The sequence below is a fragment of the Phocoena phocoena genome, chromosome 4 (genome assembly GCF_963924675.1).
Source record: "Phocoena phocoena chromosome 4, mPhoPho1.1, whole genome shotgun sequence".
NCBI classification, from domain to species: domain Eukaryota; kingdom Metazoa; phylum Chordata; class Mammalia; order Artiodactyla; family Phocoenidae; genus Phocoena; species Phocoena phocoena.
Window position 1 is genome coordinate 94587162 of NC_089222.1, and position 13493 is coordinate 94600654.

Genomic DNA, 13493 nt, shown 5'->3' on the forward strand with positions numbered 1-13493 from the left:
CTGATGAACGGATACACTAAATGCAGTATATCCATAAAATGGACTATTATTTAGCAATAAAAAGAATAAGGTAATGATACATGCTACAGCATGGTTGAAACTTGAAACATTTTAAGTGAAAGAAGCCAATTACAGAAGATCACATACTGCAAGATCCAATTTATATAAAATATTCAGATATCCAGAATAGCCAGATTTGTAAAGATAAAAACTAGTTTAGTGGTTGCCTCGAGTTGGGTGGGAGGGATAAGAAGTGACTGATAATGGATACAAGTTTATTTTGAGGGTAATGAAAATATTTTTAAATTAGGTGTAATGACTGCAGAACTCTGAATATTCAAAACCCACTTAACTGTATACTTTAAATGGGTGAATTTTGTGGTATGTGAATTAAATCTCAATAAAGGTTTAAAAATTTTTTCAGTCTGGATTTTTAATGTGGTAGAAAGATAAAACCCACACTAACAAAAACTCTGAGACTTTAAATAATTTTTCAGACAAAGTTTTAAAAGTTTGATAACCTCTGTCCTAATACAAATAAGAATCTCTTAACTGGTTTTGATGTTTTTATTCTAACTAACTCCCTAATGGTCTACCTTCATAAAGTGTTAACCAGAGCAATCTCTTAAAAATATTAGATCATACTATTCACCTATTTAAAAATCTTTCAGGGCTTCCCTGGTGGCGCAGTGGTTGAGAGTCCGCCTGCCGATGCAGGGGACGCGGGTTCGTGCCCCGGTCTGGGAGGATCCCACGTGCCGCGGAGCGGCTGGGCCCGTGAGCCATGGCCGCTGGGCCTGCGCGTCCGGAGCCTGTCCTCCGCAACGGGAGAGGCCACAGCAGTGAGAGGCCCGCGTAACGCATAAAAAAAAAAAAAAAAAAATCTTTCAGAAACTTTCTATGGGTTAAAACAAATCTTATAGCCCTCATCATGACCTACAATATCTTACATACCCCATTTCCTATTACCTTCTCAATCGTAGCTTTACCAATAGCTGTGTTCTAGACATTTTGGCATTACTACTGTGTCACATATATAATAAACATGATCTCACCCCAAGACCTTAGAATTTTCTGTTTTCTCTGCCTGGTTCCTCCCAAGATTTTACTTGAGTCACCTCTTTATTTGGGCTACTGCTCAAATGCCACTTCCTCATATAATCCTTTATTTCTCCTCCTATCCAAAACAACACCTTCTACCCCCATTGCAGCCTCCATTTCTCTTGATTTCCTTTCTCTGTCCTTTTGAATTGCCCATGAGCACAGCAGGTCATAATTATCAAAGAAATTAACCCATCCCACAGCCTACCCTCAGCATCCCCAAACAATGACTGATGGAATTGATGTAAAAATACTCCAGCTCTCTAGAGTCCTATGTGGGATTGTTCTTGAGACATAATGTTCTTCACTGACACCCTTAGTTTCCCAGAGGAATTATCCTCTAGTTACCCAGGGCGGTGACTTACTCGACAACACACACTTTGTTGGCTGCTTTTCCTTTGCAGTTCATTTTCCTACTTGCTTAAGAATATTTCCTGGTATTGCCTCCTAAATGCACTACTTGCATTCAAATATTTGTCTCTTATGACTTGATTTTGTTTATTATGTTTCTTTATATTTATTGTTTTATTTTCTCTTTTACCCACTAAAATGTAAATACTAAAAAGTGAGGATCTTGTTTTGTTCGCTGGGCTCATAGTGCCTAAAACAATGCCTTGTATAACTTCTGCATTCAATAAATATTTATTGAATGTAAGAATGAGTGATTATCAGATATATTCCTTATAATGATCCTGTGAGGCAGGTGCTATTGTTATTATTTCTATCTCACAGAGGATGAAACCAAGATTTCAAAATGTTAACTAAATCGTCTAGGTTGCACAGTATGTGGAGAAACAAGTCTCTAAGATGTCTGTCTACCATCAAAGCCCATACTTTTAACAAAATTCATAACAGTGAAAACTCAGCTCTGAGATCTAAGATACATAGTCCAAACACAACTAACAGCAAGTGATCTAGATTCCTCCTGACTAAGCTAGAGGTTAAGAAAGGTAAAGTTTCAAAGATTAGACAAATATAGAGACAAAATAAAAACAAGTTCGTATAAATCTCCTGAAGTTCTGAGTCCCTTCCTTCTAAATTTTGTTTCTGTATTTGGTTTAACTTGCTCTCTTTCTCATGGATATTATTGTGGCCACTTTGGTCAGTGGTAAATTTAATACACCCTTTGATTTCCTTTGATTTCCTACCACCTTGCTCTGAGCTTTAGGTTTTAGATTTCAGAGTAAATTCATGGTTTCCTACTTCTCTGTCATTCTTTGACCAAGTCCAGGAGAGCGACCTAGAAGCTTACCAAGAAGAGTAGCTAGCACTATTCTCAAAAGGTGGTCAATTAATAGAATTACCCAAATGTAATGGGTACATCTTTGATCTGTTTTCTATTCACGTATCAAATACATACCTACAGCATTCTGAAACATCAGAACAGAAATAACAAAAGAGAAAAATTATTATGGTTTTAATGCTTTCTGCTTATTGTTTGTTCTTTATTTTCTTCAATTTTTATTAGACAATCAATAAGCTCACTTGGCAGATGGAATCAAATTGAGGCATTAGAAGCCTTCCAAAGTAAATTATTTTATTAATTGTAACAATGTCTATGGGTAAGGAAATTGACAAATGACTCTGTCTTCCTTACTACTTAATTTAATCAGGAATTTGTAACTCTTTTAACACATGATTTTAGAACAGGCCAAAGAGGAAGTTTTCCTGTCACAGGATTTCAAGGGATGAATGGGGTGGGTACTAGTTATGAAAGTGGGGGATCTGGTATTCAAGAAAATAACAGTAGGAACAAGTGAAAGATGGAGAGGGAGGAACTGGATGAAGAGGCAGCAAATAAAACCTGCTACATGATTCAATGTTTTGGCCAGAGAATTGCTATTTCAATGTTTATGGATTCCAGAACTTTGTCAAATTATCAAAGGAAAGTCTTACTGAAAGAACATTTCTACAGAAAATAAAAATCAAGGGAATTTGATATAAAATTTGATTTGACTTCTGCTGTACTGTGATCTGAAGTTTTGAGGCAATAACTGCATTGCCAGTGATATAATTACACTTTCCTAAAGGGTTCAAAAGTATTCATTGAGTTGACTTGCAGTTCTTAAAGAGGCAGTCTTCATTGTCATTTTTTCTTGTATCTCCTGCATTTAACAGAGCTTGATGCTTGAGTAATTATGCACATTAACACAAGATATCTACCTTAGCTTATATTTCTATCTATCTATCTATCATCTATCTAAGTTCACTGTGTTATTTATGTATTAATTCTAATCTAATGGAACACTGACAAATAATCTTTTAATTTACTGATATAATTGAAAAAACCAGTAACTTACCTGGTTAATGAGTCTTATTTTGTTCAACTGTTCACTGCCGTGGCCATTATGAATGTATATGGCAGTAAAAAAAAAAAAGGGAAGAGCAGGTCTGATGGCATCAAGCACAGCTACAAGGCAGCTGGCAATGACCAGGATGTGTGGCAGGAAATGTTTCCAGGACTCCCCTTATGTGAAAAGGCAACAGGTTTCATCGAGGAATGCAAGTGTGGAAACAAGAAGGATTTTGTTCCCTCTCTTCTCCCCTCAAAGAGTTTCCCACCTTGAAGAGATTTATGTCATGATTGGAATGAAGGAAACTCACAGAGAATAAACTGATGGTATTAAGAGGTTATCACAGGTCATCACTTTTTCTTTCTTTTACTCCCTTGGAGAGAAATGGGTAGCATTTTATCATTTTTGATAGTTGGCCTCCTAACTGGTAGTATCACCATGCTGCATATCTTGACCAAAATTCCCAGGGGTAAACTCAGCAGGAACTTTTAGTGTGAGGTAAATCCTTGGCTACTAGGGGACAAGAGAACATAAAAGCTGAGTTTATGTATCGCAGGTCCCCAATTAGCAATAAACATATTTTTAACATAATTTTACAAATGACAAGTAACCGAAGAAGACTACAATTAGCTCTAGGAAGAAATGTCCTTTTTTCTTTCCCCTGCTTTTCTTTCTTTTTATAATATTGCTCTATTATGTCTTAAAATAAAGAGACTATTAGGACATGTAGAGATGAACTATTTATTGATAAGTTGATGAATTTGCCATCAAGCACCTTTACACAAATTCAATCAGAAACTTTTAGATGTAAAATATCATTATATTTTGTATTATGTGTGTATGTATTGTTAGTGTGTAAAATATGATGATGATGGTATTGCTTCCATAGACTTTGAGCTCCAAACTCTCATAACCAAAAACAACAGGAAAGCCTTCATCATCAATCCAGTCTACCAAGGCATTCCTAGTCTCAGAGCTTCCTGTTTTTGATCAGCAGTAAAGCAAAAACAGGAATAGAGAAGAGAAGCATCCTTTTCTTTCTGTCTTTACTAAAAGAATTACTGTACTGAAATATCTAGAGATCAGAAAGAACTCCACATTTTGCTTGAGGGTTCTGGCTTGACATCCTTTCATTAGATGAGACAAATAAGATTTTATTGAGACACTAGGGAAGCAAGGGCTCTCTGAGCTAGACAAGAATGTTGGATGGGAAGACGTTACACATTATAATTCAGCTACACAAATGAGCATGACCTAACAGGCTCAGATATGAGAGGAGAAGTGATAATAGGCAAATACAATTATAAAGATAATCTATAATATTGAAGTGTTTTCTTAATCCATGAAAGACTCCTGTTATCTGATGTTATATTTTTATGTTTGGAAAAACTTTTCATGCTCTTGAAAAGGAAAATATTAGGCATAATCAATATTTTTAAACCATGATAAAATTCTCATTTTCTTGCTAATTTATCAATTGGAGCAGAGTAAAATAATGTACACAGACAATACGTGATCACAGTGTATTCTCTTATGGATAAGTAGAGAACTATGTTTGGAAAAATTAAACCCATGTTTTCAAAATAAGTGTAATAAAAGCACAGAAAAGTGTATAAGTTTCTGATTTTAATTTTATAATTGTGGCAGAGTATATAACAGGTGTTGCTGTGCATGCTCTTATTCTTTCTCCATTCACCTCTCCCAGCCTTACTTTTTCTCTCCAGAGCTCTCAACCTTCCCACACCTCCATGTTTCCCCAGCCCATTCATTAAACTTTTATTATAAAAATGCACTCAGTTTAACTTTGCCATTAATATTTAGCAAGTACAGAATCATGCTTTAACTAAATGGGTATATTTTAATTTGTGGAAGGCATTTCTTAATGGCCCAGGTATGATAACCCCTCTCTTAAACTGATCAGAAGAAATGATTAATTAGATTTTCCTTGACATTTTCAAAGATACAGATACCTTTACTTTTTGATATGTCACTTGACTTTTACGACACTATTTCTGTTCAGAAAAGAAAGACCTGCTATTGTCTGAAATGACCTCACAGACTTGAAGTGTCCAGACGATGCATAGAAAAGCTTTCTGTGCCTGGAATTGAATGAAAGCCCTGTTCCTAATTTGAAGAATACATTGAATTTAAATCTCCAATATAAATGTCATTAGTGTACCACGATTTCAAAATAAGCCTAGGTGACACAGATCAATTTCATGACCAGTAATAACACTAATTACAGCTTTCCACTCATTTAATATGATATATAAACACAAGGTCTGACACCATCTACAAAGTTCTTGGGACTTTTCCTTCTCCAGATGAAACGTGTTATCTAAATAAATCCTTTACATTGCTTGGTTATAATTACTAAGTTGGCTGGGGAGATAATTGCATGGCTTGTTACCTGACCCTCAAAACAAGAAAATGGTAGACTTAAATCTTGTGAAATCACTCACCTGCCCAAATCAGAGTATGACAAAAGGTAAGGACTTGAAGGCAAAAGCCAGAAAATTTGACACGTTGCCATCATATTTTATTGAAGATAAGACCCAAAAATGTCTTTCAGCGTCTATGACAGATGAATTTGCCTGAAGCTGCTATCCAGTTGAATTCAGAACACTTGTCAGAAGCTAGAGAAGTTTTATAAGATGGGATCACCAGGAGGAAAAAAAATGTACTGATCAACCCTGTCTTCTTACAGCCCTTGTAAGAATAAATCCCACTCTCATTGATCAGTTTGGGACTGGAAAATGAGCTACAAAACATGTTGGACATCTGTTCTCTGTGAAATTCTGGATGGTTTCTTTGAGATCATGCATTAAAGGCAAAATTAAGGATTTTTACTCATAGAAATGAATTTTTTAATTGTCCCTTTTATTCTTTATACCATATAGCATTTCTTCTTCAATGTCTGATCACAACTTCTTTGGACTTCCATGGGAAAACTGACCAAAGAAAGGCTTCAATAAGAAATGAAGTTACTCAGACAGAGAAGGGGAAGTTTAACTGTGGTAGAGAGTGTGGGCTTTTAAGCAGTGATCTGTTCTCCTTATTCTACCTTCTTTACCTATGGTTTTGGGGTGTGTCTCTTGGGGAATGATTTTCCCCATTGACAGTTTTGTGCAGAAAAAAGAGATTCTTTGTTTGTTGTTTTGCTCTGTTTGAAGTACAGCAATATATAAAGCAAGTCGCTGCCAAATCTCCATGAGAGGGTTGGGTGTATATTGGAAACAGGTTGAAAGTGGATGGGTGCAGGGAGGGGGTGGAAGCTGATAGGTAAGCTTGTGGTGTGTTCCAGACCCAACAGCAGGTTTTGCAAGTTCTGAGACTGGTAATAAGTTTGTTCTCTGAAAGAAGTCTGAGGTCTTTGTGGATAAAACAAACATTTTTAATTGAAACTCATAAAAGAATAAAAGAGCCAAAATATTCTTACTCTCTCTGAGAGGTAGATGGAAGCGTTGGGGTCTGACAGGTGCAGCTTATGAGTCACCTGGACAGCAGCCAGAAATTCTTGTGAGAACAAACCAAAAAGACCACACCTGTTGATTGAAAACTCTGCCCTCTAACACAACAGGTGAAATTGTGCAAAATGCCACCCCTATTTCCCACTTTCGAGGTTGCCTGATTTTTATTAAATGAAGGTTAACATTAAGTATGCTGTTCCAAATCCCAGAGTCTTCCATTGGGTACAGAATGTACCAAATTCCATTTGATTAAGATCATAATCTTGCCTGGAATGGAAAGATTCATTTTTCATTTTCATCCTAATGTTGTCTTTGTATGTCCTTTAGTGTCCTTTGCAGGACATTTAGTTAATCTATTTGCTTCCTAAACATAGTTTATTGAATATGGCTTTTCACAGCTAAGAGTATTATGAAAGCCTGCTAAAGGTGGAACACGTCATGTACCTAGAAGGTGAATTAAATAAGGCTTCAAGGGAGTCTCTTGGGAAAAAAAAAATTCTTACCTTTAAATGTGCAATGGAAGAAAGAAAAGGCTCTAGGGAATAGTTGCTTTTACATAACAAGAAAGAAGCTATCTGGGAGGGAGTCGGAAGAGAAAGGGGAAAATCTGTGCCAAGAGGTTTCAGAAGAATGTGCTGACAAGAACATTTATTAACAATTCTTGCTTAAATTCTATTTAAACTGTTGAAACATAACCGTATGCCTCTCTTATTTCTGTTCAATTTTTATGTTCATTCTGGTTTTATTTCTTTATTTGAATTGCTATAAATATTAAACAGCTGTGTATAAAGGCTACCTATTTGTAAAGATTAAGATAGAAAAGAACACAATCAAATCATCTCTTATGTCTTTTAAAGTATGGGTATTCGAATTTTTTATGCTTTTTCTTCATGAGAACCCATATTACTGAGGCTGTCTTTGCAGTTTAGTTTTTTCCCAGATGCCGTTATAGTCCTGTCAGTTATGCTTGTCCATATCACTGAGTTCCTTCATTAGGCACATGTTGAAAAACCAACTCCTGGTCCAATGAACCTGGGAGAATCTTGAATCCCCACTAGGTAAATGAAATGCTTTAGACTTAAGAATGAATGATACTGGAAAAATACATTTTGGGCCAAATATATACTACATATCTTACGTATACAGAAATATATGTGTGTAAAAAAATTTTTGTGTAATACAATAATTATTTCCTCCCTCCTCACTGCCTCCCTATTGTATACATCTAACCCCAAGCTCCACACATTTGAGGAATAAGAGTTCAGAATAAAAGGATTTGATTTAATATGCCTGATGGGAAGATGATACATTAACTTTATTTCCCCCCTCCCCAGTGAGAAAAACAGGAAAAGCCATTATTATGTGTTACAAAGAAAGCAGCTAGAGGCATTAAAACAGAGATTTTCTGTCTTCTATAACTAAATCCCTTTTCTTTCTTTTCTCTCTCCAGGCCTGTAGCAGATGAGTCTTTAGGTCCCATGAGCATATTTTACACATCATCCTGTACCGTAACCTCAAGATAAGCAGGGCCTTAATTAGAAATCTTTAACCCACGGGGATTTTGTTACTTGCTTTTTAAGAAAAAATGGGGAGACACTCTTTTTCTCTTAGAGTTGTTTATAGAATTTGATCCATGACCCTTACCAGGAACCTATATGGCATTTACTCCATTATGCACATATGTTCTAGCATATTCTTCATCTTCAAACATCTAACCCCCAGCCACAAACACCACCATGTGCACACCCCTCGATTTCACCCTGGCACACACTTCTTACATAAATGGCATTTGTGTGGATTGGTCGCTGAAGCTCTGGGCTGCTTTGGGCTCCACATGGGAGATATGTATTGATTTGTGACAGGAATGAATGCTAGGTTTGGGTTTGCTTCTGTCTTATGAGCTAGTATGATTCCATTTATATTCATATATCCCTGGTTCTGTGGATCTATGGTGACATTATTTTCTAAGTAGATACATAGTGGATTCTCAGAAAAAAAGAAAAAGTAGAAAAAGGAAGAATTAAGGAATTATCAGAGACAAGAAATCCCCCTCTTTCTCTGTACTCTAACAGAGTAACCAGATATGGGCTGATTTAGAACCTTCAAAAAATATATTTTAGTGTTAATGAACAAAGTTATTATAGATTTTCAATCAGTATAAGAAAGAAGAAACAGAACAATTTAAACTTTTCTGATATGGAAACGCTGACATTTCTGTGTAGGCCAGCTGGCTGCTATGCACTTGATCTATATCCTCTCAGCATTTTCTTTATGACTTGTGGAGATTAAGTGACCTAACTCCACCTGCTGGATGACTAAGAATTACATACCCTTGGCTTAGAAAAGCAAATGGGCATCATAAAATGGACAGCGACCTAAAAGCACAGTGTCTGACTTAAGCTCTTAGCTTTGCCACTTTCTGGCCTTGGAAATTACCTCTTAGAGAGTGACTTAAGATTTCTAGACTGCAGCTTCATCATCTGTAAAAGAGAAAAGTGGCTTGAGCTGATGATCTCTAATGACCCTGTATTCTTAATTCCCTATGATTCTGATTTAATTTGAATTAAGAAACCTAGACCATAGGCTCTTTATTCACATTGGCTATAAGTGGTGCATAGAGTATTTTATTCTGATTTGGTTAGTTGCTAAGGAGAATACTCACAAACTGTCACCATTTTGTTATCACCCATCCTGGTTCTGCCCTTAACACTTCAGGCAAGAACTTGATCCCTTTAATCCTCATTTTGCTAAAGACAAGAATAAATGCTAGTATCTCCCCTCAGAGCAGCTGTATAGTTTAAATGGCATTCTAGGAATACAAGGGCCTTTCTTTTTGGCAACCATGGTACTTGGCGATATAGGATGATGTAGGAATGACAGAGTCAGAATTGTATGAGAGTTTGTTTATATTAATTAATGCCATGAATATGGAGCAACGTTGTGAACAATTCAAACTCGGGTAAAAGGAGATTTTAAACAAGAATAATAAAGTCATGAAGGAAAAAAAAACTATTTCTCATTTCAACAAATTATAATTTTCTCTTTGGGACAACCCTCTTTCATACCAGGGCAACTCAAATCACAGAAAACCACACTGACACAGGCACCCATACACACACATATACACACACGTGCACACAGAAAAAAGTATGACCTAACCCCCAGTTCAGACCTTGAGGCCTTGACTTATACTGTGTCTACAAACACTATGTTTCTCAGTACAGTATGTCCAATGCCCAAAAGTGAACACTGAAAATTGAGGAAGCTATGTATAACTTGACATCTTGGCATCAAGAATGTTGTTTGTGTTTTCCCTCTCCAAGATCAGATGAAGACCAAAACCATGTAGATCTTCCATGTTAAGTAATGAAAATGTCAAAGATTAATAATCAAAGATAAGAAAGAAAACTCGTTTATAGAGTTGGTCCTGTTTAAAGAGACCAAAGGGGAAAATTATTAACTCAGAGTGGATTTTGTCTTAGGTCCCTACCTCTTATAAATGGAGTCCAGAAAGGCTTCTTTAATTCTGTTCAGTTAGAATTAGGGACTCTTATGCTTATATTATTTCTTGTTTCTCTAATCTGTCTCCCTATTTATCTTAATAATTTGCCCTTTTTGTCTACTTCCGACATTTTCATTCTTCTGCTAATATGCTAAGTAATCTCTAATATTTTTGCTACCCTATAGATCCCATTTTCCAAGAACCATATAGCCTGGATCAATTCTTTTTGGTGCTTAGACATTCAACATTTATTAATACCTACTTAAATGAAAGATCATAATATTTCTTCCACTTGTAAGTATAAGAAAAATAAGTCTTTATAAAAAGCAGGAAAGCCATAAATGCTTCCATCATGTGCTACTATCTACACATTTAAAAATAATCTGCACCCCCTTTTCATATAATTGGAATAAAAGTCTCCTTTTTTGAAAACTGAAATAAAACCTTCTAGGACACTCTCAATGAAGGAGGAAATCATTTCATAATTTAACAGAGCTCATTTTAGTCAAATTCAAAATAAATCTTTCATAAATGGTCTAGGACATTTCTTTTACTTTGCCTGTAACTTCAACTAAGTGAGGATCTTCTAAAGTTTGAGTAGAAGAGAATATGACAGTCATCTCAGAGATCGTTTACAAATTACAAGTTCACTGAATGAAAGTTACATCTTTATATGTATATATTTTGCTATAACCAAATATTATGATCACAATTATTTGATTTTAAAAGTGAATTATAATTTGAAAAGTTAATAATGATAATAGCAGTTAGAACATTAGCTAAGGTAGGATGATGGACATTGGAATATAAAAGTAAATATCTCAGCAATTTGGGTAAGGGAATCTGATAATATATTCAACCTGTCCTAACATCTGGAATAAGTTTTCAACATTTGCATTAGTGAAACCACTAATAGTTTCTGACAGAGTTTTCCCAGCTTTATTTCTAAGCATTTATTGAAACACAGTTAAAATAGTATCCATGTGTACCCAGTTCATCCTTACTACACTCTATAAAATGTGGCTTTTTGTAAGCCACTGAGAATATGGTCTCATTAATGCTTTCAGAATGTGTTCTTCTTTAACTCCAACTCGTATCCCTCATTATAAAGTTAAAAACACATGTTAGTCCTAGATTCCCATTTTAGAATTAATCTAAAATGTCATGTATCCCTCTTCAAATTATTTACTTCCTCTGTCAAAACAAACCAAGCTATAATGACATTTTCATATTTTATAAAATATATATGACAAAAATATTTTTCCTGATTACAGAAGTATGATAACCATTTTTAAGAGGTCAGGAAATACTTAAAAGTTTACTGTTAGCATGGGTACCTTGTCTTCCAGACATTTCCTTTATATATAGATTCAATATAATCTTTAACCACAAAGAAAAAATTGAATATTTTATAAAACTGTTTTGTAGCATACATTTTTCTCCCAATATATTATCATAGACATTACCCTATGGCAGTTATTTTGCTTCAGTTCCATCGCTTTGAAAGGCTGTATACTATTTCAGTTAAAATATAACATGATTTATTGAACTTATCCCCTTTTGATTGACGATTACATATTTTCATTATATGGGCAATATATTGCCATATAAAGAATATCCCTTAGATGTGTTTCTGTAGACTTAACTGATTATTTTATGCATAAATTCCCAAAAGGGAGATTGATATGTTGGACAATTTAAGCTTTTGTAATTTTTAAATTCATATTGCTAAATTGTCCTCCAGAAATCTGTATCAATTATTTTCTTCCTTCAGTGTGTACAAATGCCTATTTTCTCACACTTTTACCAATACTATTAAGTTCATGACTAAGGCATGTTATAATTCTGTCTGTTGATGTTTATATATATGTTATCTAATAGGGGGCTTAAGTAACAAAGTATAAGTGTTCAGTTTGTCTAGAACACTGTGACAGAGTTATAAGCAGAAAAAGACATTCATTCTATATTATAAAGACATTAAAAGAAGTTCCATCACACATTTTTCTAAACATTCACTTTGTGTTTCAACATTTCTGTAGAAGTCCATGCTGACAAAAACAGAGTAGTAATTGTAGACTTGTTCTAATAATTGATGGAAAGATTTCATTCATTATAGTAGTCAAACTGGCTTGAGGGGTTAGAATCATTCTCCAAATTTAAGGTCCCACAATGGAACTTGACTTAACTATAGGGAGAAGATGGTTTTATTTGTCTATCTTATCTAGGTAACTGGTGATAATTCAGAATTCAGAATGCAGTTTAAATGGAATGTTAAATGGTTCAAGTGTGTGTGTGTGTGTGTGTGTGTGTGTGTGTGTGTGTGTGTGAGAGAGAGAGAGAGAGAGAGAGAGAGATAGAAAGATTCATTCGCTCAGATATTTTACTTTGTATTCTTGATAAACATTTGCTATCTCATTAATTCCCTCAACCTCTTTCCAGCTCAATCTTCCTCCCCTTTTCTTTATTATCACAGTGCCCACTGTTCTCACAGTGCCCTTTTTGTACCCAACACTGTTTTCATGTATTGTGTAGCTTGCCTTTGTTTGTGGACGTGTTATCTCTTTCACATGTCTTTGGAGATTCTGTTAGCTGTTCCTTTCCATTGTCTGGGTTAATTTGCCCTTTTAAAATTCTTTCCTTTTATGGTGACTAGTTTAATTTTAATGCAAATTCCAAGGTAACTTACTGCATTTCATCACTCTTCCATTTCCAGTTGTTTTGGACATGCTCCAGTCATTTGATGTGAGCTTCATTTACCTTTCATGCCATATTTTCTCCCTTTGGATTGTTTTTTCCATTTTCAATGTTACTCCCTTCTTCCTCTTTGATAGTGTTTTCTTTAATGGCACTCATTTGTTGGTGGTGAAATTTTTTGTGGGGTTTTTTTACTCTTATCACTCTTTCAGTTTCACTGGTCATCTTTTTACTTTGCTTTCATGTTCATTTTCATTCAAGGTCTTCTGTTCTCAGTCTTGGTCTATTGTTTCCTGGGATATTCTGTCATTAACTATGATATATACATATGGCATGGTCCTTAATAAAAGTACCATTTAGGTGACAAAAAAGTTATGTTTCCCTTTATCAGCATACTTATTAGAGCAGAATCACATACAGCTAAAGATCTGA